The following is a 26,635-nucleotide window of genomic DNA, read 5'->3' on the forward strand; positions in this document are numbered from 1 at the left end:
TTTTAGTCATTTCATATACCCATATAATCTGATTTTAAATGTAGAAAAATTTCAATGTGTATTAAGTATTTAGAGATGTGTTAATAAAATTTCTCTTAGAAAAAAGGATTGGAATTCAAACAAAAAGTTAAAATGAGCTGGCATTGAGAAAGAAAAGAATATGAAATTAATATCTACTATTAGAATATAGTAGATAGCCATGTACGAAAAGGCCTAACAGAGGTCATCAATGCAACAACATAAACCAAGAGAAGTGAGACATGATTAGAGAGCAAAATACAAACAAAAAGCAAAAAATTCAAAGCAAGTAAACCGAAGAAAATAAATAGCAAAACTACTTTCAATTGATTTACGACCGCTGCAGAAGGGTCTGAGACCAAACAAAATGGAAAAAGAACTAACCAGCAAGTGACCTTGAAGGGTACCACCCCCAAAACGAAAAGAGGTCATAGACTGTTTACTACTTTTATTTTCATTCACATACACTATCTGAAGAGGCATCATGACCCATGGCAGCAACTCCTTGACAGAAACAATGAACTTCAACCGAGGTCTTTGGATCAAGCAAAGCCCAATTTATTCCAAAATGCCTGCACAACCAAACTCAGTCGTAACTCATAACATTATAGTCATCCCTCTCATCTCTTCACATCTAGAGAAGCATTAACCTTCTCTGAAAGAAATAGATAGAAGTACTAACAACCCATTTGTTGTACGTACCTTTTAGTGTGAAGCTGTTGCTGTGGGATTTGAAGGATATGAGTAACTAATAACCAATTTGTTCTACCTTTTACATGAATACAACTTTACGAAAATGGAAAAACTTTAGAGAAACAATATTCATTGGCAGACAAAACAACAATTCCAGTTTGTGTCATCACCTGGTTTGAACCCCTTATATAAATCTGCAAGCTGCACAACTGCATAAAAAATAAAAAATAAAAAAAGGAGTTAACCTTCAATTGCAGAAATCAAACTTTAATCTGCAATCTGCACAACTGCATAAGCATGCGTTACCTTTGTATTTCTCAAGTCTTCCTGTTTCTGTTTTGGGGATGACCCATGCAAACAGAAACGATGAAAATCATGAAAATAAATCCATTACTTCCTCTAATTCATAGCAAACAATTGCATACTAAACCAAATAGTGAAAAGTAAAATCTCAATCAAAGAGTGGGTCAGGATTTGTTCAGAAATTGAAATCAATTGGAAAAAGAAACTACAACTGTGAGCCCCCGAAAATTTTGTTTAATTTTAAAAGCTAATTTTTGACCAATAAGATTTTCGCAAGGTGATACAAATGAAGGAATTGACTTTGGAAATAGTTTTTGGTGTCGAGACCACCTATTGGGCCTTATGATTTAAGTTTGGGCCGAGATTTTTTTTTCATTTGGGCCTAGAAGGTTACTAAAGTTCATTGAAGTAAAGATCGTCGAAGCAAATTTGAAAGGAAGGCGAATTGAGTTGTAGACTTGTAGTGACGATTTTAATTTTTAGTTCTAACGAAATCGAGTTTTAGGCCTAGGACGAAGTCGAGAACTAACTTAGGAAGTTTCCGACGAAAAACGAGTAAAAGAAAAGTTACGAGCCCGAAATCGAAAGCAATCAGCTAAGAGAGTCTCGTAATTCGTCGCAGGGGTAAAATCGTCGTTTCACAGACACCGGTATAAATAGAAAACTTGGAAACCCTAAAAACCAAAACTCTCATCTCTCCCTTGCAGCCGCATCACTCTCTCTCCCCGATCTCTCTCTCTCTCTTGTCCTCTCTGCCATCACCGGAAAACTCCAGCTCCGGCCACCATCTCACCACACCGTCACCACCAATCGAACCAGCACCAAAATCTGACCAAAGCCCAACTGTAATCACCACCAAGCATCGCCATTAACCTCCACATGCAACCACCATAGCTGTCGCCACATTGCCCAGCCAAAACATCCATTTCCGGCCATCATCTCAACTCACCACCGCCACCAACGAGTTCAGAGCAAGCAGTTTATCACCTTCCCAAAGCCTCGTCGCTAACCCAAAGCTGGAGAACTCCGTGCATGCCTTCGTCGGCGATCTGGGCTTCTGGAAAGCCAGGATAACCACCTCCGGCCACGATTGGGCGAAGCCATCACCTTGAAGAAGCTTAGGGCTGCACGAATTGCCTTAACCCCTTAATCCCGGCTTCTGACTCTGACCAGAGCCACCGTATGCGCTACACGCGCCGGCGGCAGCACTTGAGCCACCCTGCGCCGCCGTGAATGCCACCAATTTATCCACTTCCGTCTGGTAAGCTAGCTTTGTCACCCCTTCTTGAATGAAGCCTCTGATTCGATATAGATTGAACTAATCCTATCGTTGAAATTTGTTTCTGTGAGGTTCGTGGAAATTTGGAATCTTGAAGCTTCGGAGGAGAGTTTGTGCTGATGGGTCAGTTTTGAATAACATTAATCAAGGTAAGGATTAGGTACAAATTCTCTTTTGAATAAGGATTAGTTGAAGGTTGATATTAATTGCGATGTGCCTGCTAGGGAATTCGAGAAGTTGATGGTGATGGAGTACAATACGTTGAATCGTGACTATCAGCAGAAAAAGAAAAGGAAATGGTAAGGGTCTGGTGTAGTGAGCTTATTGTTGTAGTTACTGCAGAATGGAATGAAGTGGGCTGTTACTATTGCTTTGGTTGAGTTAAATTTTGAAACAGAATGATTGTTAATGATATGGTGATTGAGAAATTGGTATCCGAAATGAAGTTACTTTGATTTAAACTTATTGGACCAAACTCAACAAAACATTACTTTGATAAGAGGACAGTTAAGGAAGCTAAGGTATACCAAGAAAATAGGACGGTCTAACGAGTTGACCTAAAATTTAATTACGGATCATTGCTTTGTTAAATTATCCATGTCCCAAAAATTAAGATAAATTTATTTAATGGAATGTTCGGGAATGGAAATTGCCATTTGTTTTCTTAAAGTAAAAAGGGTAAAGAAATGAAGGTCAAGGTGCTAAGTATAATCACCATATCTCAAATGGTCCAAATGCCATTTCATTTGGATTATTTGGGAATGGTAAGGGTGTTTGTTGCTTAAGAAAGGAATACTAGACAATGGCATCAACTATATAACCCGAACTAAATTATCGAAAGAAATTATGATCATCATATCCCAAATGAGCTTACCATTCTAAGTGAATTGTTCGGGAATGGTTTCTAATAATTATCGATCATGGGTTATTTGGTGAATATATTTTAAAGTGAGTTATGAGTCAAGTTACTTATTGGTTTAATTTTATTATAAAGGACTCGAGCATGTGCACTTGGATTAGAACAAATGATCGGAAGTCGGAAACGAAGCTAAGTTTGGGCGAGCACTCCATTTCCAGGTAGGGTGAGCTGTCCCTTCCTTGTTAGAGGCTTTTCTATATGTGGAATGCTCTAGTATAATAATATGTTGCCTGCAAGTATGCTTTTGGTTGTTCATTAGTCGATGCCTCGTGATATCCGTGTTTCCATAATTGATAATTGCTTATTACGAAAACCGAGGCTAAACTTGCATGTTGAGATACTGTACCCATTGTATGTTTGTACTTGTGACCTGAAAGTGAATGGGACCTAGACGCGTAGATTCCTAGGGATCCCACGGTGTCGATAACCGTGAACCTCCGGAGGGGGCTGTGCTCCTATGTTTGTCAAGGAAAGGTAAATACAGACAGTGAGCCAGTCATAGGAGACTCAGAGCCAGGAAATGGACACTTTCGCTACTTGTAGTCATAAGAACTACAGAGTAGTTGGCTGGTTCTCGAAGGATGACGAACCAGGTCGGTCACCGAATTATTTTGGTTTAGCCGGCAGGTAAGTATCTCGGAGCCCCAAATTGTGTGAAACATACTGCATATGTTTTATAAAAGAGATAAATGTTTGTGGTTGCCTATTTTAAAAGTATTTTCGATAAACGTGCACAATATAATGTAGTAAATATTTTCAAGTATATTATCTTTCAAACCTAGCATGGTTGGGTCGGCCCCTACTGGGCATGCGAGGACGAAAGCTCACCCCTACAACAGTGTGCAGGTTTCGAGCATGTGGTCGGGGAGCGTATAGAGGAGGCACATGGCCCGGCTGGCGCATTCTTCTTTAATTTTATCAAAAGAAGGTTTTAGTCCTTTATCGGATTTTGAAGTAGCTTGTTTACTTACTTTTTATTTATTTCCTACTCGTTTACCAAAACTTCGAGAGGCCCGTAACCCTGGGGCGCGTCTCTCGCACTTGTAGTTACTTAGTGATTTGTTTTCCAAATTGGGCTCCGATTGTAAGCCCAAAACTCATAGCCCATTTCAATTTTCGCTTTTGAAAATATGTTGTTCGGTTGCTAGAATGATTTGTCCAAGAAAGTTTTTTGTAAACCAACAATCTAAACCCAAAAGGCCTTGCGATTTCGGGTTGATGAGTTATCGGGATGTTATTCGTGACATGTCGATTCCTCATTGGCTCGGGGTCGCGGCGCTGTGGGACCCCCCTCTCGGGTCACCACAACAACGTTCAATTTAATATGCAGAAACCTCCCAGGTCTGTTTCCTTGTTCAATTTCCCAATTGCTCCTATTTTCATCAGCGGCCTCCAATCGCTTTTTGTAGGAAACCGCAATGGAATGGACGGTTAAAATTGAACGTGGGTGAAGTCGCCTACTCCGGTTTAGTTTCTGCTCTCCCACGTTTTCACATACATCTTTTTCTAATTTTTATTTTGCTTTTCCTTGTTGTAGTTTACCGTATTAACCCTTGTAGATATTGTTTCCTTCTGTCTATTTTCTCTCTGACATGGGCATTTTCGAGAGTTTAAATTTTAGTGAAGCTTTTGACACCAAATCAAACGCTTCCATTTCTAATAGTAAAGATATATCTTTTAATGTCTTTTTATAATTTCATATCCATATGATGCACGTGTGATTGGTGATGGTTTTCAATTATCATCTAATTCTTCAATTTTCTTTCCTATTTATATTTTTCTATGTTTTTATTTCACTGTAATAAAAAGTGATTTTATTATGAGTTTTTATCTTCTAGGCTAAATGGTATTTTCATCGATCTATATTTTGATCAAGTCCCTGGCACCAAATAGGAGCTTCGCTTTACAGTATAGTATAGATAAGATGTTATGAACGTTTTCACAAAAGAACCTAAATTTCATTATGATTGGAGCACAAATTTTTTTTATTTTATTTATTTTATTTTTTTTTAAGTGTGTTTGGTGGTAATATTTTTAAGGGTTAAGCAGTGTAATAAGTAATAATACTAATTCATGAGCTTGTCATTTGTAGGTTGAGCCTGGTTTAATAAAGCTGCTCTTGTTAAATTGGCATGGAAAGTGTTGACAGAACCTCATCCCTCATAATTGGTGGGTCAAACTAGTCACTTCTAAGTATTTGAGGAATAATCATTTTCTTTTAGCTAGGATAAAGTCTAATTCCTCTTTTGGTTGAAAGGAATTCTAGATGTCAAAGTTTTAATTCTGCAAGGTTTAAGGTAGGGATGGCAATGGGGCAGGTTGGGGATGGGGATCACAATACCATCCCCATCCCCGAGGTCATTTTCCACCCCCATCCCCGCCCCAATCCCCAATAAAAATATACTGGGGATTCCCCGTCCCCATCCCCACTGGGGACTAAGCCTCCAAACCCGCCCCAAAACCCCAATAAGAATTTAATAAATAAAATAATTTTTTTCTCATATTGTCTTTTTTAAAATCAAAATCTACAACAAATAAAATTTAAACATGATTAAATTCATAAATCATAATTTAGTGAGTGCAAAAGTAAAAAAAAAAAACTATTAAAGTAAAAGTGTAGCCATTAAATTAAAGTAATAAATGTATATATTTGTGATTTATATAATAAAAAATAAATTTATATATATATATATATATATATATATATATATATATATATATATATATATATATATATTATTGGGGCGGGTTTGGGGATGGGGATCACAATACCATCCCCGCCCCATCCCCAATCTTAGATAGCGGGGATTGGGGATCCCCATCCCCATTCCCCATTTGTCCTTGAATTCTCCCCCCATTAGGGGCGGGTATCCAATGAAGCTCCGCCCCGCTGGGGATTTTTGCCATCCCTATTTAAGGTGGACTGTAGGTAATGGAAAGTAGATTCTGTTTTGGTACTTTAATTGGGTTTATCCCTTTCCTTTATATCTTCTTATTCCTGATCAACATAGAATTAATATTGATTGGTCTCTTAAAATAAATTACTTTATTAACTGTGATGACCTGAATTTTTGTTATTTAATTTTTGCAATTAATAATGGACCAGTTGTATGAATTATTGTTTTTTCTATATTGTTCGTATGTTATTCGTGATTTGGAATTATTTTCGGACAAATAATTATTTCAGAATGCGTCGTAAATCGAATATCGTATGTGAAAGTTATGGTCAGCGGAAGTTATTTCCATTTTCATAAATTTGTTTATAAATAGGAAGTTTCCGGAAATATCTCACAAAAATTGAGATTTTCCATTTTTGGTTGATTCCAGAAAATTCCAGAAAACCCAAACTCTCCCTAGCTTTCGGTTGACCCGACCTGGACCCGGTTTTTGGACTCGACTATTCCGGCAATTTTCGACGACGGTGCTGACCCAGACTTGATCGCCTCCTCCTTGCGATCCTCCCCTGGGTGGTGGTTTGCTCCGATTTGCATCCACGCTGGTGGATCGAAGCCTCAAAATTTGGTAGCGTCGAACCCAGTTGGTTCTCCCTTTTCCAGTGATGTCACAACTTGAAATCGGTCTAGTTTTGTAGCCCACGACGTCCTTGTTCGATCCTTGGTGGCCTTGTTGATTTATTTGACCGAAGTTGCTCCAATTCTCGGTGAGAAGTTTTACTCGACTTTCTGCGGCGATCTAGGTTGAATCGGCCAAAACTCCAGGTGTTAAAGTTGCTCTACTTGGTGTTCTCTCCATTTTGGAAGGTTGGATTTGACTGGATTGAAGTTTGACACGGCGGCGCATGAGGCTTACGCGCAGCTGCTTGTGGTGGCGCGTCTGGCCGTGGTTGGATCAGTTTCTTACTCCATTATCATCTACTCATCGATACGAGCAGTTTGATATATGGTTTGTAACATTTGGAGATCGTTTGAACATGTTAGGGTTTTTTGTAGTTTCATTTCGTTCGGTTTTCGATCCGTGAGGATCCGACTGTTACATTGACTTGTCGTTTTGACATATCGATTCCAGAAGTATTCCGAAGACTTTGGATGAAGTTTTGTCTCGATTGACATAACTTTTGGGTTTTAGTTCAAATAGGGGATTCGAACTTTAATCGCTTTGATATTTGTGAACTGAGTTGAGACTGTATGTTCCTTAGGTACTTGACAAAGGGTGTTCTGTAAGTTATCTTTTTTCGTGTGGAGATGCAGCAGGATCTTGAGGTGAGTAAATCTCACAATGTTCATTTACGAATGTTGATTTACGAACAAAGTTACCTTATCGTCTTGAAGTTACTTATTTAACTGTGACTATAGTTGGTATTAGTGACATTCCTGAGCGAATGACTACGTGTGTGTGTGTGTGTGTAGGGCCCTTCTAGTGAGGATCTCTTTTTTTGGCCATTTTAAGAGATAACTTATTAGACCCACTTTTCGATCACATATCCACATCTCCACCGTTCAGTTTTTAGGTCTATATGAGTAGATTATCTTAGCAAATTTTCAGCCAAATTGATAATCATTAATGCATTCAAAACTGCGATTTAAAATTATAAACATGAACGGTTCAGGTTGGACATATTCGGTTCGTCCATTGATTTAAACTAGTTCAATACCTTAACGATCATCAATTTGGCTAAAAATTTGCATATTTGATCTATACATTAGAACCACAAAACTGAACGATCGAGATACCAAAATGCGATCGAAAAGTGGATCCCACAAGGGATCCCTTAGTGGATATATAAATATATATATATATATATATATATATATATATATATATATCCACTAAGGGATCCCTTTTTTTGGTCATTTCTAAGGATATGACATTAGACAACCTTTTATATCACATTTCGGCATCTCAACCGTTCAGTTTTTAGATTCTAATATGTAGATCATTTTTGCAAATTTTCAGCCAAATCGGTGATCGTTAAGGTATCAAACTAGATTAAATCAATGGACGAACCAAATCTGTCAAACTTGAACCGTTCATACTTATAATCTTAAACCGCCATTTTGAATTCCTTAACGATAATCGATTTGGCTGACATTTTGCAGAAGTGATCTTCACATTAGGACCTAAACACTGAACGGTTGAGATGCCAAAATATGATCGAAAAGTTGATCTAATGCATATCCCTAGAAAAGACAAAAAAAAGGATCCCTCACTAGAAGTGCCCTGTATATATATATATATATATATATATATATATATATATATCCTTGTGGATTTGTTGTGTGATGAATGCAATATGCATGATTGTGTTCATTTTATTGTTTTGAGATGTGACTTTTCGGGAAATAATATATTGTGGAAATGATGATTTCTATTGTTTTGAAAAGTATTGAAAATTTGTGTAACATTTGAGTCTTGTGCGACTACTTCAAATGTTTTGCTCCGAGAGCCAGAAAGGCCTGAGGATTGAAGGTCACAGAGTGACTTTGGTAGAAAATCAAGTAACTATGCCTTTGGCTGAGTTAATGGTTACAATATATTCAATTCGTGCTCTAGTCTGTCTGCTAGGATATCTCATGGGGTAACAGAGCAAGGTTATTTTCAACTCATGAGTACGTTTTTTAAAGGAATCAATGTGTGAGTTGTCTTCCTTTGTTACGTTTTCAAAAGGAATCAAAGTATGAGTTGCTTTCCTTTATTTCGTTTTGAAAGGAATCAAAGTGTGAGTTGTTTGTTTTCCTTATTATTATTTATTAGTATGAGTTGTTTTGGTTGTTGTATTTGAGATTACTCATACAAACTTTAAAAGCTTACCTGGTTTATCTGTTGCAACCCGATGCACTATTCAATGGTGTAGGGGTTAATCCTGTAGGTCCGGATAATTGTTGCTGAAGCTAAGATCTTGTAATTGCAGCTTTACCGGTAGGAAGCCAATTTTGTGACTTTACCTTTGTTAAGACTTCCGCAGTGTAGTAAGCTCTGAGCAGCATTTACTTATTATTTTGTTATGCAACTTAGTTCGTAAACTTGTGTAATATAATATATGACCCTAAAGAGCGAGTCTGTATTGACATTGTATGTTCAAGGCATTAGTTTGTACTTGGTTTAAAAGAAAAAAAAGTTCCAGGTATTTGGTATTGATTGCTGAACCATCACATCTTGTATAATCATGGGATTTATCCTGATTTTTAATTATGTTTAAAAATCGGGGCGTGAGATTATCGACCATTGTTGGAATAAAGAAGCCTTATTGCATGTGCTCTCTGAAGAGGTTGTTCAAAAGATTTTGGCAATCCCTATTCCTGTCACTGATATTCCAGATGAGTTTGTTTGGGCTGCTTCCTCTTCAGGTAAGTTCACTGTTAAGAGTGCAATTTGGTTACATGCTCAGTGTATTCAGTCTCATTCCAAAGTGAAGACTCTAGATAAAATGTGGAAGTTAAACATGCCTCCAAAAGTAAAAGTTTTTAGTTGGACTCTCATTAGAAATAAGCTTAATTAGAGATATAATCTCTTTATATAATCCTCAAATTTCCTCTATGTCCTTTTTGTAATACTCATGAAGAGAATACTGATTATTTCTTTGTGAACTGTTCCTTTTCTAGAAATGTTTGGAATCTGGCTAACTACCTTAATACTTTGCAGTGGAATTCCTCCTTTATTAATTGCATTGATTCCATTTTTCAAAATCCTAATATTCATAAGGATGTTATTTCCCAAATTTTAATGATTTCTTGGTCAATCTGGCATTCCAGGAATAGATTAGTTTTCCATCAGTTAGCTCCCTCCCCAACCCAAACTTTTTATGGGCTGCTTTGTTAGGTGCTAACTATTGGAAGGCTAATCCAAAGTATGAGTCTGTCAAAGTTTCTAAATACTTTCATATCAAATTAAACTTTGATGGTTCTATTCGGCAAGGTTCTGCTGCTATTGGCTTTGTGATTAGAAATTCATATGGAAATCCTTTATTTGCTACCCAAAGAACATTGGTAGTGCTAGTGTTATAGTGGCTGAAGCAACTACTCTCAGGGATGGACTCTAGCCAACCTTATTCCCATCATTTCAAGATTTAGGTTGAAGGTGACTCCAAGTTGTTGATTGATTGTATTATGAGGAAATGCTCAACTCCATAGCGGATAAGTACCTTGGTGAATGACGTTAAAAATCTTTTTGCTCAGTTTCAATTTATTAGATTTCGACATGTGTTTCGGGAAGACAATTTTGTGGTTGACAAGCTAGCTAGCTTTGTTTAGATTCAGGGACCTCCCTTTGTTTGGTTTAATTGCCTTACTCTGTCTGTGTACCCAACATTCCAGCTGGATCAGCTGGGAGGGGAAATAGGTTGGGGTTTTGTGTTGTTGTTGTTTTCTAGTAGTTTTTCTTTTATCAAAAAAAAAAAAAGAAAAAAAAAAAGGTACAATCTTGAACTAAAAACTAGCATAACTAGATATCAAGCATTTTGACTATCTGGGGACAATGTGCGTGGTGAAGAGTTGACAAATTCATGAACCCAATTTAATTTGATCTAGAGGACAGTGTTTAGGAGATTTGCAGCAGTGCCTTCCCATGCAAGAGTTATTATTTGCTTTCCAAGGGGCCCAAATTAGAGTCACTCATGGAATATTGAGGATTTCGGGATCTGTCATCTGTGTCGAAAACTCGAAATACCTTCTTTGAAAACACTTACCATTGTAATGAAACACCTGCCTACAAACTTGGCTAAAATGAGTCACCTTCAAAAGATTGGTGCAAATTTCTGCACTAGAAGACAAAAACTGCAAAACCGGACCTGTACGGATTCCAGCAGCATTTTCGGCCACACCACAACGACCTAAGCTCTGAAATTTTACGAGGATGATGTACACTCATGGAGGAACATTTGGTATGAAGAAATCGAAGGCTAATTCTGAAGTCTTAGTGGAGATTAAATTGAAGGAAGAAAGTATGAAAACATGACGAAATGAGAGTCAACGCCGGATTCCGCCCAAGTTGGCCGGCCAAGACCATGTGTGGAGGAGAAGGAAAAGCTGATTAGGGTTAGAGACTTTAGGTGGGAAGACTTTTGGTCTAGGTTATTTTGAAATTCAAAATTTGAAATATGACAAGTGGTCTCATTCTTACACCTTACACCTTACACCTTACACCTTTGTCTCCTATTTATTACCTTGTTCCCCTACACAATGACCCTTCTACCCTTACTTTTTCTCCTCCACCAAAATATCTATGGGCTTTCTAGGTCATTTCTATGTGGAGTTAAAGACTAGATCCACATTTTGTGCTTACACATTTGTCAATCACATCTAGCCCTTCATTTTCTTTGATCTCCACCCCCCACTCATCACTTTTGGCCTATAAAAACACCCTCCCCTCACTTTGGATGTTTTTCATGTCTTCCTTCATCCATTTCATCTCCTTTCTCTCTCCATTTCCTCTCCATTTTCCATAGTTCTTCATCATGTAGTTCATAGTTCATAGATTTTGTGTAGAGAAAAGTGTAAAGTGTCTTGGGTTATTACCAAAAACCGAAGATCCTTTACATCTTTGATCAATCACACCTTAGTTTCATCATTTCAAGCTTTTTTTCTTCAAGTTTATAAGAGTTTTGTGGATTTGTATGAAAATTTGGGTTTGAGAGAACCGAAATTTCCATACTTTGAAACATTTCTCACTAGTTTTGCATCAAGGGGAGCTAGTTTGGTAACCAACCACTTTCTCCACTTTCTCCACTCTTCCTCTCTTTTGCTTGATGTTATTATGTTTATGGGTTTGATGTATGTAATTATGGGTTGTGAGTAGAATAAATTTGGGGCTAGGCCTTAGCCCTAGCCAAACTCATGTATAAAATAGTGTGATGCCATGTTTTTGATGAATATGCATGTTTTGAATCCTTTAGCTACTTTACCTTAATGCTTTCTTACATGTGTTTTTGGATTTGTCACCTAGAAGCATGTTGTAGGAATTAATGAAATCGGAAACTTAAGCTTGACAATCTTTTGTAACCAAGAAGCATGTGTAGCTGATAGGGTGGTGGTCTAGCTTATTCTTACGGGAAGAACTAGATTGCTTGGGTTTCTTACCTAGAAATTAAAGCATGATGTTGTGGGTTTAGGTTTCGGAAGAATTTAGGCTCACGGCACCATAGGCCATTTAGGATCCGGAAGATTTGAATGGTCTAAAGGTTGTGTAATTTAGCTTTGCTTCGGAAGAGATTGTTAAATTGCATGACTAGTTGGTTTTTTGGTAGCTTCATCAAAGCATGTTGTCAATTGAAAATGGGTTACATTATATGCATGAGGGAGGCTAGGTGCTAAACCTATGCTCCTATTTATCTCATTGATCAAAGTCTCTATTTTATTTGCTTAGTTTATTTTTTTGTGCAACTTATTTTACTTTATAGAAATTAAAATCAACAAAACCTATTTACCACTTTACCATTGTAAATATCATTATTGATAGTTTTGGCTTCCAAAAGGCCGAGACTATTAATTTGTAAAAAGATAGACTCGCATGTGTTTTCTAGATTTTATTCTCGCGGTAATCTAGCTTAGGGTAGAGTTACTCAATCCCTTGGGTACGATACTCTTACTTTTCCCCTTTACTAAAACTTGATCTCCAATCTTGGGAGTAGGGCACATCATTCATAAATTGCATACATTTTCATACTCAAGGATGTTCCCAACAGACGCCAGAGTGCCACTCTCTATGGCTTTGATGTCATGCCTACCTCCATGTAGGGTGGTGCTACGTCCCCTCGTAGGGATGTCCATCCTGCTTGCAGGCACGTTTGCAGCAGATATGTGTGATCTCGTCACTTTAGCAGGGATCGAGATGAGACATAGTGGGGACAGACCATGACAATTCCTGTCATTCCTGTTGAACATCCGTGTTCTTATCACCCCCTAACGACGGGAAAACTATCTCATCAAAGTGAAAATCCACAAATCTAGCGGTAAAGAGATCGCTTAGCAAGGGTATTAAATGGCGGACAATTGTTGGAGTCTCAAATCCAACGTATTTACCTATTCATCTGTGAGGACCCATTTTAGTTCGTTGTGGCGGCTTAATAGGCACATAAACGGCACACTCAAATGCACGTAAGTACGAGATACTTGTACCCAGTCACTAGCTGTAGCGCAGAGATAGATTGAGTGGCGGTGGGTCGTAGACAAATTAGCATAACTGTATGCGATATTGCATTACCTCAAGTAGATATAGGGAGATTGGTGCGCATTACCAATGTCCGGGCTACCATCGTAGTCATTTTTGAGAGACCATTTGGGTATCATCGAAAGTCTTCGATGTAAACTCTCTAGCATTGTCAAGTCGAATTGACTAGATCGGATGATCCAGGGAGTGAGCCCGTTGCCATATGATCTTGTGCTAGGAGTACAATATAAGAAGCATTACAAGTGGACAATGACATAACACATGACAAGCGTGTTTAGGTGTCAACCAACATCATGAAATATTTAAACATCTGCAAGTTGGTTGAATCGATCCACAGAATCCCCTCGGATTCTATGTAAGAACAGAATGAGTATTCTCGTATCCTTTACGTAGGACGGTCTCGGTCCTAATTTCCCTAAGGAACAGGCTTTGTAGAAATAGCAAGAGGCCTTAGAAGCAACAAATGAGGATTTTGGTTGGGCCTAAGCGTCTGAAATGGTATTGGAAGCAAAGTTGGTGATTGTAACATCACCTGGGGCTCCATCACCATGATGAACGCCATCCATGGCATCATGGATATGGAATGTGCCAGCCCTAGATTGGCGGTGGACAGCGGCGGCGGTCACACTTAGTCCAGGAATCAACCTTTGATTCGTGCTTTGTTTTGCTCGAAAGAATGGATGTTCGTGTGGAGTCTTTAGTAGACAGATCATCATATCATAACTAGGATGACCTATCCTGTCGTTTCAAAGCTAATATGTGTCTAAATCCAAGAGATATTCTCTCATAATTAACTTTATTGAATTTAATAGCTCAAATAGTGGTGACATAAAAATCCACTAGAGAGACATAAGTTTCTCTAATATGCGCCTTTATTCCCAATCATTAGATCGAGGTATTGCAAAGGAACTCTTTTCCGTTCTCTATATGCGTTTCCGCATGGAATCCGTTAGCTCGAATAACTGAACAGGGTTCGTTTTGCCCTAGGATTATAGAGAGTTACTGTGACAGTAATCAAGGTGCCATTTGGCAAGAGGAATTTGGGTCATTCTATGTCCTTGAACTAATCCTGATGGCCCAGCCATCTTAGTCACAAAGTAATATGCTTAGAATTTCAAATGGAGTCATAATGAAAGAACTCGAAATTTTATTCGTAAGCCAACGGTGTACATCAATGTTTCGTTGATCAAAAGAAAATCTAATCCGAAACTATCTAATGAAAAACAAAGGTAGTCGTTTAACTTCTTTCGGTAACTCCAAAATAAATGACCAGGTGAGTAGAGAGATGTCGGTGGAGTAAAGCTCGCTTAAGTACCACTTATCTCAAAACCTTCCTAGACATCATATCCACTTTGGATGAGCCTAGTTGAAGAAAAACTTAACGAATGACACTTAGTACAAAATATATGGCAATTTCCTATTACATCACTTGGAAATAAGATTTTATTCAAAATCGCTAGCCTCTTGATCTTGGCCTGATTTGAAGTTATCAACCCTTAGTTTGAGATCACCTTCTTGATCTTCTTGTTTCACATAGTGAGCTTCTCTTGCTTCACAATACTCTTTGTAGGCGGTGGCAATACTCTCACAAGCTCTACAAATGTGTGCCCAATGACCGGATGCTTCACATCGAGAACATACATCTCTGTGCTCAGGCTCCCTTGATTGAGGCGCTTTGAAAGTGTCATTAGGATGACCCTTAGTGTTGATGGCGCCACTAACATGGCCAGAGGCGTTGCCTCCCTCTCTCTTTCCATGTTGACCTCTTTGATTCCGTGTCCGCCTATTTTGGCAGTTACCTTCCTCATTAGAGCGAGGATATGGATCAGAACGTCCAGAATTGTCCTTAAATTTAGAGTTTCGCTCTTAGCACGCTCCCTTAGGGGCGCGACTATAATTGGACTTTAGAATTGGCTATGTTCCCACGAGTCTAGAATTATAGTTATTCACAAGGATGTTGTCATGCTTTTCAGCGACATTCATGGCTCCAATGAGCTCATGAAACCTTGTAATCGTTCCTATAGAAACATCGATTTGATAGCTATTAGCAACCATCAAAGCAGAGACGGGGAAGGTAGAGAGAGTCCTCTCAATCAACATCAAATTTGTGATTTCTTTTCCACAAAATTCCATTAAGGATTTAATGCTAAGTGCTTTTGAGTTGTAATCAAGAACTGTCTTGAAATCACAGAAGCGAAGATTATGCCATCTCACTTCTAGGTCAGGAAGCAGGGAGTCACGGACGTTTCCAAAGCATTCTTCAAGCGAGACCCACAGCCTTCTGGGGTCTTTTTTATTCAGATACTCGTACTGCAGCGAATCATCCGTATGATGAGTCATTAGGATGACAGCTTTCGCCTTATTTGCCTCCAAGGCTACTCTATTTGCTTCCAAAGCTTGAGCTTGCTCAACAGTTAGCACGTCCTGAGTATGCTCAAGAATCGTTTCCAAAATTTATTGGGCCTTGAGATGCTGGCGGACATCACGAACCCACTTGTGATATCTAGAGCTAATTGCTCCCAATAGAGCCAAGTCTAATTTGTTCATATTACTTGTCCTGAAAAAGAACAACAAAAAGGGTTAGTTACGAAGCGGAAAAAAACTACCACGAAAATAATAGAAATTTTCGAGCATAATTGCTCCTAAGGAATTATTAGGAATTTCTGAGCATAATCGCTCTCAAAAAATTCAGTTCCAAGAGATCTTGGATTAGATCGAAACAATGATGTGTGCGATTGATCATATATTCTCTGCAAATTCTAAGTTTGGAGATAGCACGAATCCCCATAGTTTGGCTTAGTCTTCCCATAAAAGAAGAAGTGAGAGGTAGAAGAAGGGATGTTGGAAGTCCCCCGAGAAAAAGAAGAGAAATTGAAAAAAAAAAAAAAAAACTCAAAAACGGAAACTTTTAGTAAAAAATACCTCGAAATAGGGTCGCCGGAAAATTAGCAGGAAAAAGTTGCCGGAGGTCGCAGGTGGTGGTCAGACGCTGGCTAGAAGCTGCTACTGGGGGTGCGTGCAAAGTTGCTAGGCAGGGGTCGTGCATGCAATGAGAGGTTAACGTGCGCTGAAAGAGGCGAGGCTAGCGCGGGGCTGGGCAAGGCTTGTGCGCAAGGTCGCTGTGCTGTTGAGACAAAGGGAGGCTAACGTGGGGCTGTAGGCATGCAGGGATGTGCTGGGGCTGCTGTGAAGCGAGGCTAGCGGTGTGCTAGGCGAGGCTATCTGCTACCGACAGGTGTGCGTGTTAGCCAAATTGCCACCCTCAAGTATAAGGGGTACAAGTAATAGTATATGGATTTAAGAAAGGTTGTCGAACCCACGAGGATTGGATTCCTTTCACTAGCTAGGGTGTTAACCTAAGGAGAGCTAGAATATGCAAATGTACAATCACAAACCTAAATTCACAAGGAAATCTAGGCTCATGGTGAGTATGTGCATTGTGGTGATAGTGAAATTGTTTGTTGGATAGAGTAGTGAACCAAATTAAATTAAATGCTCAAATGTAAACTAAACTACTCTAAACTAAACTAGTAATATAATGGATGAAGTTAGGGATTGGATTGTCTACCACTAACCTCCCTTGCAAGTATTGAAATTCAAATACAAGTGATGATATTCTAATTTTCCAATTACCCTCTTTGCATCCGGATAAGACTACAAAGGCTTAAACTCCTTTAATGTTATCAATTCCAACCGGATACGTCTAAAATTAAATACCTAAGAACAAATCCTATTACCGGTTAAGTCTCAATTCATTGTTCCTAGATGCTTAAAGCTTTGAGTTTAGATAATCATGCAAGCAAACCAATCCTAGATCTAGGTGATTTTAACTCACAACCTTCACATGCACATAGAGGATGCTATCATGCTATCAATGCTCAAGGTTAACTACTCCCTAAACATTTTTTCATGAGATGACAAACACAACACATCCAAAGTAGTTAAGTTTGAATGAATGCATTCACTTCTTGAATTAGCATATGAAGATGAAAATAACAAATAACTTCAAATGTAAATTAAAACATCAATTCATACAAGTTTGGCTAGGGCTTTCAACCCTAGCCCCAACAAAGTAACTACTCACTCATAGTCATACAAATTCGCATCAAATATATAAAGTAAATCAAGGTAAATTAAAGAGTTAAGGGAAGAAATAACTAGTTGAAGCTTGACATTCATTTTTCTCCTTCAATGCTCCTTGAATCCTCCTTGATGGTGGAATGGATGGATAATGAACTTCTTGATGGTGATGATGAATGAAATGGTGATGAAGATATGATGCTCCTTTGGCTAACTTTGAGTGGTGGTGATGAAGTTTATGGTGGTGGAAGATGGTAGTTGTGGTGGTGATGATGGAGGAGATGGAGTAGATTGGGTATTGTGGGTTTGGATTTTGGGAGGTGGATATGGAGGTTTTGTGAAGGAGATGAAGAGAGAAAGAAGATGTAATGGATGAAGGAATTGGTGATTGAGAGTGAGAGGAGAATGTGTTTATATAGGGAAGAAAAAGAAGAGTGAAATGATGAGTGAAAGAAAAATAATGAAAGTGGAGTATGGAAGTGGTTTGTAAAATATGGAAAAGATGGAGTAATGATGAAATGAAAGCAAAGCATGAAGGTGCAGAAATATGGAAGTGATGATGATATATTAAAGAGAATGGAGTAGAAAAATATATCCAAGGAAAAAGAGAAAAGCATCTAGCTTTCTTTATGTGGGTGAGAAACATGAACATGATGAATGTTGAGCTGTTTTTAGGTCACTTTCTGCCCCTTTATTCCTTCAATTAATTCTCTACCAAGAATTTAGAATGGGCCTCCGATTTCTTCATATCAAATGTTCCTCTATGAGTGTAGATCATCCTGGTAAATTTTCAGAGTTAAATTCACTTTGGTTGGCCCGTAAATGCTTCTGAAATACGTACAGGTCAGGTTTTCCTGTTTTCATCTTTCAGAACATTGGACTGACTGTTTGAAGGCTTTCCACTCAAAACTAGCTCTGGCACTCTTCATAAGAAATGATCCTTGGGACGTCTAGAATTAAATTGGAAAGTTTTAACTCATTCGGATTTCGTTTCGTCAAGAAGCTACCCCTCCTTTCTTGTCTAGCTCACTTTCTCCTTGCTGGAGTAAGAAAATGTTCTAAGGTTGACTTTTTAGTGCATTTCCATTTTTCTCCATCATTTCCTAGCATGATAAGGAAAACATAATAAATATATATAAATAAACACAAAGGTTAAGCAAAAGTACAAGATTAGGGAAATAATGAAATTGGATTAGTCAACATTAAATTTGGACTTTAGAACAAGTAATTTCCATGTTTTAGGGGACAAATATGTATATGAATTATGATCCAACAGTGCGCGAAGTGCTGGGGCGCTGAAGGGACAGAAGCTAGCGAGGCTAACTCGGAGGAAAAGCAAGTGAGGCTAACGTGGGCTCAGGAGCGCGCTATGCATGCGTGCAGGCGAGGGGACGAAACAAGGCTAACCCGGCTGGTTCAGAAATTTGTAGAACTTCCGGCGGCCGATTCGGTGGTTTTCCAGCTGGTTCTGGTCGTTCTGCCACAGGTTTTGGACTCCTAGGGTCGAGGGCTTTAAGGTGGCGGCGGAGGCAGAAAATGTTTCAAGGATTTTGTATTTGGATTTAGGGTTTTGGCTTCTTGAATCATGGTTATTGCTTCATGCTAATAACTTGTTTTAGGAAATCCGAAATTAGGAGAGAATATAACTGTGCTTTCATTGATAATAAGGGCCTTTTTATATAGAGGATTACAACAAGAGAATATGAGTCTTACATGGAAACTGAATCATATAATGAATAAGATATCTCCGAGAATATCTGTAAGACTAACCCTATTACAACTTGGACAAGTCACTAGAGTTTGGGCTAGACACATAAATTAGATGTCTTTAAATAGATTTTGATCTATAACTTTTAATACTAGAATCATCATGCCTGCCCAACATGCTAAGCACAAAAGCCTCCGCAGGATAGCAAATGCCCTTATTTTTAATGCATTTATCATGTGGATTTTCATTTCCTATATCAATAATCCTATCAAGTGTTTACCAAAAGTAAAATAAAAATAGGTAGCAGGTCAGTACTGCTATGTCAACTTGTAAATGGACATGGTCTGGAGTAGATCGACCAAAATCTAAAAAAGTTTAGCAATAACAAAATTTAATCCGACCCGACTGACTTGATGCATATACTCTCGCAAGCGTACGAATCGTTGTCAAGTAAGGGAAGTATTTGAACCTTGATAATCGTACCTCGGGGATTAGGTGTTGGACCTAACCGAGGTAATTGACGCTAGAATAACTTAAAAGCATCAATATTTATACAAGATGAGTTAGGGCTTCACAACTCTAACTCCCAAATTGAACTACTCACAACCTATAATCATAGACATCAAGATTACAAAATTCAAAGAGAAAAGAGTATTGAAGTGTAGGAGAAAGCTAGCATGACTATCCTTGAATTACAACTCCCACAATTACCCAAGTCTTGAATCTTGTAGAGGTAGAAGCCTTTGATGAATCCTTGAAGTTTTGGGTGAGTAATCCTTCAAATTCCTAAAATAAAACTAAAGAAAGTATGGAAAATGGAGGAAAATGAGAGCAGAGAAGTCCCAAATTTGGCCAAAAGGCCTAGGGTGTAGAAAAAATGGGTCTTAAGCTTGTGAAATGTGTATGCAAAGGTGCTTAAATACCCCCTTGGGTTCAAGGGTCAAGATTGGACTTGTACCCTAGATCCAAGGGCTCAAAAACAAGTAGAAAATGGGTAAAATGAAAAGACTAAAATAACCTAATAAAAATGTAGAGAATTAGAAGATTAGAAAACATTTTGGAAAATATAAAGAAAATCGGAGGGTAAAAGTGTAAGTGAGTGTGTGTCTAATGTGAACACAAATAAATATCTCATCCACATGTCTGATGTGTGTGAGGTGTGATCCACTATTATTATTGTCATTACATCCATTTTGAATTTGAAATTTGAATACAAAGATGTAATACAAATGGGCTTGGGTCTTCACTTGTGCTTCTTTGGTCTTGGGCCTTGGACTTCATGCTATCGGGCCAAGTTGACTTGGTTGACCCGGTGGTCAACCAGTTGACTTTTCATCCTTTTGTCGATAATTTCAATTAGCTCCAATTTCACCTCATTTTCTCACAATTTCCATAACTCCGCTTATTTTTTACAAAATAAATAAAAGTGGATTAATTACATAATAATTGACATGAGGATTAACTTAATTATAGCGTTTTAGATATAATTAAATGTATATAAATGCGTGTAATCACTGACTTGACCCGATAACCTGGTGGATCGTTAATAGCTCAAACCAAAAATGTATCAGACGGATTAATGGATATCTGGTCCATTAATCTGTTCCGTTTATTATAATGAATATTCTTTAATTTTAAATGATAATATTAAACTTTTTATTATGATACTTCATAAAACTTCAATAAAATATTTAAACAAAATGAAGAGTACCACCGAATGTTGAATTAAATAACAAAAATACTCCTTAGAACAATACACCAAGGTATAGTGTAAAATTATTATAAAAAGGGACCGGATCAGTAATGGATTGGAAAGTACAAAAGAATACTTCAATTTCGAGTTAATTCGATGATTCTATTCATCTCACAATGGGGGTATATATACAAGTACAAAGGAGTAGTCTAACTCTAATAGGAAACGATCCTTTCCATAATTACAGGATATCATATATAAATAAGAATCCTAATTACATACAGATTTACAGCAATTCTACACTCCCCCTCAAGTTGGTGCATTGATATCTATTATGCCCAACTTGTCAACCGAGCTGTTGAATATCTTCCTGGACACTCCTTTAATTAGTAAGAACATCAGCTAATTGCTCCTTTGAGTTTACAAATGGAAAGCGAATAACCTTTCTGTCAAGTTTTTCTTTAATAAAATGATGGTCAACCTCCACATGCTTTGTTTTATCATGCTAAACTGGATCATGTGCAATCTCAATGGCAACTTTATTATCACAATGAAAATCCATAGGTCGTTTAAGCTTGTAACCCAAGTTTTTCAGGACATTACGGATCCACAACATTTCACATACCCCATGTGCCATGCCTCAAAATTCAGCTTCTGCACTTGATCTAGCAACGACTTTCTGTTTTTTACTACGCCAAGTGACAAGGTTCCCTCTAACTAAAGTGAAGTAGTACCCAGATGTAGAACGCCTGTCAGTTTTATCACCAGCCTAATCTGCATATGTGTATCCAACAACTTTCAATTCATCTTTTTTCTCAAACAGTAACTCTTTACCTGGTGCCATCTTCAAGTACCTCAAAATCTGAAAGACACTGCATCCATATGTTCTTCACTAGGATAATGCATAAACTGACCAACAACACTCACAGAATAAGCAATATCAGGTCTAGTATGTGAAAGATAAATTAACCTTCCTACAAGACGTTGATACCTCCCTTTATCAGTTGGAACTTGCTCAGGATAAATAGCAAGTCTGTGATTCATCTCAATGGGTCTCTCGATTGGACTGCAGTCCAGCATCCCCGTTTAAGCAAGTAAATCAAGAACATACTTCCTCTGTGAAAGTGAAATCCCCTTCTTAGACCTCGCAACTTCAATACCTAGAAAATACTTCAGTTGTCCCAGATCCTTCATTTCAAACTCCTTTGATAGATACTTTTGCAATTCATTCATCTCTTTTGGATCATCCCCTATAACAATCATGTCATCAACATACACAATAAGAGTTGTAATCTTACCATTCTTGCGCTTGATAAACAAGGTATGGTCACAATTGCTCTGTCTGTATCCAAAGGCTCTCATGGACTTTGAAAATCTTCCAAACTAAGCTCTTGGTGATTGCTTCAGGCCATACAAAGACTTCTTCAATTTACATACCTTGCCAACGTCACTTGGGTAATTCTTAACACCTAGGGGCACATCCATGTACACTTCTTCCTCCAAATTCCCATTAAGAAACTCATTCTTCACATCAAACTGGTGCAAGGGCCAATCTTTGTTTGCTGCAAATGAGATTAGAATCCAGACAGTATTGATCTTTGCCACAGGTGCAAAAGTCTCTTCATAATCAATCCCATAGCATTGTGTATATCCCTTGGCAACCAACCTTGCCTTGTATCTATCAATAGTTCCATCAGCATTAAGCTTCACAGTAAACACCCAACGGCATCCTACAGTCATCGCCTTTGTCCAACCGGCATAGGTACTACCTCCCATGTTGCATTCTTCTGAAGAGCTTCCAATTCTTCATTCATCACCTTTGTCCATTTTGGATCTGTCAATGCATCCTGCACGTTACTAGGAATATATACAGTAGACAATTGATCAACAACAAGTGCATGTGAACCGAAAATCCTATAATCAGACATAAAGTTAGCTATAGGGTATTTAACTTTGGCTTTGATATCCGGTTCATATTGTTTCTTAAGAATTCCCTTGGTAAACCTTTGTGATTTTCTAGGTTCGACACTTTCTAACCCAGAAGACTCATTAAAGTTTAGGGGTACCTGATGCTGGTATGCACATACCTCCTAGGCACAAGTGTCGGAAGCACAAGACTCGTATCGCCAATACACAAGTGAGGTAAGCTCTCAGCCGAGGGTCCCGATACCCATCGGGGCAATATCGGTAACCCTAAGCGTCCCACACCGCAAAAAACGGAACCAAGCTTCCACAAATCTACTACATTAAGGTCATCTCCAACAACCCAAAGAGGTAACTGTTTTTACTATCACTTTCCATTATCATTATCTTACACGATACTGACTTAGGCATCGGAGCGTTGAAGGCCGGCACACCCGGTCTTCCCTCTGACATTCGTCTGTTTTGCAGATAAGCGAGACCGAGAGTGATAATAGCAGATCGATACATCTTGTGTTTAGCTGGATCAGACCCCTTACGAGACAGCTGAAACATTTGGCACTAGAAGGACTCCCCTCTCTCCTTGCTGGCAGAACAACACGCCGCCAATGGCTACCAGCACTCCCGATACTAGCGGTGGGGACCAACCCCACGAGGCAGCTACCCGTGAGGTCCAGCGCACGCTCAAGTTCCAGAGCCCGAACACCGAGACACGCTCCGTCATGACCACTGACGCAACCATAGCGCTAGAAATAGCGATGCGCAACTTCATGGAGACACATGCATAGGCCGAGGCCGAGCGTGCTGCAGCCATAGCTGCTCGCCGAGAGGTCGAAAATATGACAAACCAGAATCGCATCCTCCGAGAGGCACTTCAGTGGCGAGTTGCAAACAACGAGGCACTGGACAGGGCTCGTCAGCAGGAAACCCCGATACAGACAATCGGTGGTGTCCCGACACCAGGAGCAGTCCTCACCACCGACCTAGGCACGGGCCTCGCTAGCACTTTTGTGCAACCAACCGTAACCTCTGGAAGCCCCACGGGCCCCACGCCAAGCAGCACCAGCACCGGACCACAAGTCATCTACATGAATCCCCCCTACTCCCCAGTCAACTTGGCACAGCGCCACCACCTTAGCCTGTCCCCGATATAGCGGGAACCTCGGGTGCAAACACCGCCACAGCCGCCAACATACCTCCACCCGACCACAATACTCAGCTATTACTCCAAATGAGCGAAGCCATCGCCTCCTTACAAGCACGGGTTGAGAGCGCCGAAAGCAGGACCGGCTGGCAACCGATCACGGCAGGCTTTCAGGAAAGATGAGACCATTCACTGCCTGAATACAGGCTGAGAAGCGCCCACCGGAGGCCAAGTCCTTCAAGATTGAGAAATATAACGGCACCCGAGACCCCTACCACCACTTGGAAGTGTTCCAGTCCATCCTACATGGTACCTGATACACCGACGCAATGGCATGTCACGCGTTCGAGGAAACCCTAACGGATGAGGCCCTGCGATGGTTTCTTAATCTTCCCCCCAACTCCATCGATAGCTTCCAGGAGCTCAGGGACAAATTCATCCGCAGATTCATTCTGTGCGACAGCGGCTATCACATGACACCTGACCTATTCCGGCTCAAACAGCAGCCAAATGAGCGATTACGAGACTTCGTCCGCCATTGGTAGAAACAAGCTATACAGTGCCATTCCCTTGACCCGGCCCTAGCGGAATCGGCATTGAAGCAAGCACTCCAGCCAGGATACTTCCTACTACAAATAAACACCAATCCCCCTATGACATATGATGACCTCCTCAATGCCGCTACCGCTTTTGCACAGGCTGAATACGATACCTTTGGCCGCGATACCAAAGCGAACGCGTATCCAGTCAGTGCCCCTCAAGTCAACAACCCCATCGGGACCACAGACAGTAGGAGCAAAGATTCCACCAGGGACAAGCCTATCCCGCATGACAGATCCCGACGAGAGTGACAAGGCTACAACGACAAAAAGGATAAACAGTATGGGAAGAGCCCCGAGAATCCAAAATACAACTCCTCCAGCAGTCGGTATCGCGATGCACCATATGGCAGTACCCGACAAAGGGACCAGAGATTTGAGGCACCCTGATACGAGATTTACACCACACTCACCGCTTCTTATGAGGATATCTGGAATAACCACAAGGACATCATCTCACGCGCACCAAAGCGTAAACCTGGCCAAGCAAAACCGCGAGATAATGGTAAATATTGTACATATTATAAGGAACTCGGCCACCCCACCAATATCTGCTGGGCACTAAAAAATGCTATCGAGCACCTCATCTAGAGCGGCTAGCTCTCGCAGTATCGCACTCCGGCCATGGGCGCTAACGCCATTGAAGTCTACGGACAGATCCTAACAATACACGGCGGCGCCCCAAGGGCACCCGAGACTCATCATGCATAAAAGCGCCAATGCCCTCAGGGTCGGGAGATATTGAGACTCACCCATGGCTGCCACACCCCACAGGTAAAGTGGAACTCGATAGCCTTTAATCGCAGCGAGGACACCATATAGAAGCAACATAACGACCCCTTCTTGATCACCATGGTCATCGACCATTATCGGTGCCATCAAGTCCTAGTCGATAGCGGCGCGGCGGTCAGTGTCATGTTCGGCAGTTGCTACGAAGGCCTCAACTGAGACAAGAGGAAACTGAGTCAAGATCATGAGCCCCTGATTAGTTTTGCAGGAGAAATGACACAACCCTTGGGATCCAACAACCTGCTGATCACACTAGGAGGAGGCAGCACTATCACCACTATGACAACACATTTTATCATTGTCGACTGACCCTCCTCCTACAACGTCATCCTAGGGTGAGACGCCATCTAGGGACTCTAATGCTTTGTGGCTGGACATATGCTAATGATGAAGATACCTACCCCGGGCGGCATCCTCACCGTTCGGGGCGATCAAGAGCTCGTGAGACAATGCAACTCCTTGACTGTCGCAAGGGGACATGGCAGATGAGAGGTACTCCTAGCTTCAGACCTGCCCTCCCCCGTCGACAAGCCCGACAATCCAAGGGAAGATCCTGAGACCTCAGATGCCCGCGATATAAGCAGCAAAAAGAAGAACGATAAGCGCAAACTCAAACATCCGAGGCCAGACGCCTTGGAAAACCTGTGTTAACGTTAGTGATCCGTGGGGATCTCTAGTTAGCTATAAATAAAGAGAGAGAGACAGAGAGAGAGATTTGACACAAGATGTATAGTGGTTCGCCTCCGCATGAGCGGGAGACTATGTCCACTTGAATGTGTACTAGTGTGTCGAGCCTTGCGGCCCAACAAGATTACAAGAGGTGTAATGGAATGGAATTTCTAAGGGGGAGGAGCAATCCTTATATAGGTGAAGGATTGCTCTCCCTTTACATTGTTTCCGATGTGGGAGCAAAAACCAACTATTCTTTAGTCTAATTAACATGCAGAAAGCTATGTTATGGAGGCATGTTGGCAAGGGCGGGAACACGACTTCCCGGTGGCGGATTTGCGACTTCCGGATACCGCCGCGTAGCCTGAACATAGGGCTACACGATGTATGTCTCGGTTGGGCCTTGCCATGTTTTGTGGATGTCCCAAAGTGGGCGTTACTTATGCTTGGTGAGATAGCAAATACTCCATATTTATTGGAGGTATGTACAAGTCCCCGAAGTCTCCAAGTAAGAGGAGCTTCTTGGTTGGGGAGTTCAAATCATGAAGTCATCAAGCATAAGTAACCGGGCGGTACGGAGCCCCTACAAGTCCCCGAACTCCGTAAGCAAGAAGGGACTCGTTAACCTGCACAACAAAAACAAAAAGCAGGCATACGTAGAATGCTCGTTGCATTGAGCAACAAATGTGAATTGTATGG

The 26,635-nt window shown here is 40.0% G+C and overlaps 1 long non-coding RNA gene across 3 annotated transcripts; it reads left to right on the plus strand.

Annotated features, from left to right (window-relative positions):
* The first annotated feature begins 1,713 nt into the window (after positions 1–1,713).
* LOC133738366 (uncharacterized) lies at positions 1,714–9,288 on the plus strand. 3 transcript variants are annotated; one of them, XR_009860099.1, is made up of 9 exons: positions 1,714–2,275; positions 2,365–2,442; positions 2,518–2,592; positions 3,288–3,370; positions 4,052–4,140; positions 4,622–4,677; positions 5,305–5,381; positions 6,540–7,432; positions 9,025–9,288. It is a non-coding gene; the product is annotated as an uncharacterized LOC133738366 (long non-coding RNA). The 3 variants fall into 3 exon arrangements; XR_009860101.1 differs by lacking the exon at positions 6,540–7,432; XR_009860097.1 differs by lacking the exons at positions 3,288–3,370; positions 4,052–4,140; positions 4,622–4,677; ... (1 more) ...; positions 6,540–7,432; positions 9,025–9,288 and having other exon boundaries at positions 2,518–2,724.
* Positions 9,289–26,635: the final 17,347 nt, after the last annotated feature.

This window comes from Rosa rugosa, chromosome 1, assembly GCF_958449725.1.
Source record: "Rosa rugosa chromosome 1, drRosRugo1.1, whole genome shotgun sequence".
Lineage (NCBI taxonomy): Eukaryota > Viridiplantae > Streptophyta > Magnoliopsida > Rosales > Rosaceae > Rosa > Rosa rugosa.